The 1,631-nt window shown below is 38.0% G+C and overlaps 1 pseudogene; it reads right to left on the minus strand.

Annotated features, from left to right (window-relative positions):
• Positions 1-741: 741 nt before the first annotated feature.
• On the minus strand, positions 742-1,328 carry LOC140531192 (ras-related protein Ral-B pseudogene; annotated as a pseudogene).
• Between the last annotated feature and the right edge of the window lie 303 nt (positions 1,329-1,631).

Raw genomic sequence — 1,631 nt, forward strand, 5'->3', positions numbered from 1 at the left:
TGCAAAAGGTGAAGTAAAAGAAAGTGGACTTTTTTTTTTAAAGTTCCCATACAATCTTAAGACCCTTAGGAAAGAACCAGACAACAATGTTTAATAAAATCAAGCCAGAAGATTATATTTCATACTTTAAGCATGTATGAACGAGGTTTATGAACTTCATGCCTTAACTGAGACAACTTAATTTTACATTTTAGCTACTTTTCAGATTCTTCTGGGAAATACTAAGAAAATCTGACTATAAAAGTCATTCAATAAATCACTTAAGTCATTGAACATAACCACACTATATGCTTTGTAATTTAATGATTTTTGTGACTGCCATTAATAAAAAATGGTAAAGTGTTAGATTGCTGTGTGTAGCAGAATGTCTGGTTTTTCTTCCTCAAACTTAAAGAACAAGAAAATTTTAATTTCTCAATGAACTGGTGATATTATAAAACTGGAAAAATATCATAAGCTACAATACAGTATGTTTCAAATTAACACTGGATTACTTTCTGCTTGTGGTACTAAGTTTGTTGTTTTTAAGCTTTCAGTTTAAAAAAAAAAAATGACAGAGGAGTAGTACCATTGCAGGGAAAATGGGTCATTTTTTTCTGCCAGCTGTTGATTGATTCACAGATCTCTCTTTTTTTTTCACTGAAAGAAGTAATACATGAATCAAGTGAAAAGAAAAGACAGTACAAGTGAAGAAATATATTCTAGCTTTCATGAATCCAGCCGGATGTCCTCAGTGGCAACTGACAGATTTGATTCACCTTCTCAGCAATGACAGTAAACAGCATGTTTCTTTAAAACTCTTCTTATTCTTGCAGCTTTTTTTTTTTTGCCATTCTTATCTTTGTTTTCTGACATCTTCTTTGCTCTTATTTCTCTCCTTAGATCAAAGAATATCTTGTGTACATTGGCTCGAGTTTTGGCAGATGTCTCTACATACTGGACACCCTACTCTTCTGCTTTACTTCTGAACTCTTCAATGGGTACCTGTCTTCTCTCTTCCAAGTCAGATTTGTTTCCCACCACAAGCAAAGGAATTTTATCTTGTTCAGCCTTAACATGCAGAATCTGTCCTCTGAACTCTGCTGTGGCTGTAAAGGATTCATGTTCTGTTATGGAGAAGACTAAGAGAAACCCCTCCCCACTAGGGACATAGAGTTGTCTCGAATAGCTGCATGATCTTCTTGTCCAGCTGCATCCAGAATGTCTGTCTGCACTTCTTCTCCATAAAGAAGCAGAGTAAGTGCAGATGTGCCCACCCCTCCACTACCAACCATGATCACTCTGTGAAGAAGTAACGAGCTCTGGTTCTTATTCTTGCTTGCAGTCATTGCACTTGTTGTCTAGCGTTGCTGAGCACTGTTCAAGGAACTGCTGAAGAAGGTAGTTGAAATGTTACTTCAGTTTCTTCAGGAAAGATTAGTCCTCATTCTTTATCTTCAGAAAATAACACAAATTCGTACCTTCTTCTCTTAATGAGACCTGGACCTGAGAGTGTCCAGCCCACTCCTCCTCCACTTCTTTTCCTTCTCCTTCTGAGCCCCAGCCCAGCCATCCCTTACTCCTGGGTGCTTTTAAATTTCCCCTTCCTCCTCCCCCGCCAGGAAGAGGACCACCCTCTTCCACCACAGCTG

This window comes from Notamacropus eugenii, chromosome 3 (genome assembly GCF_028372415.1).
Source record: "Notamacropus eugenii isolate mMacEug1 chromosome 3, mMacEug1.pri_v2, whole genome shotgun sequence".
In the NCBI taxonomy this organism is placed as follows: domain Eukaryota; kingdom Metazoa; phylum Chordata; class Mammalia; order Diprotodontia; family Macropodidae; genus Notamacropus; species Notamacropus eugenii.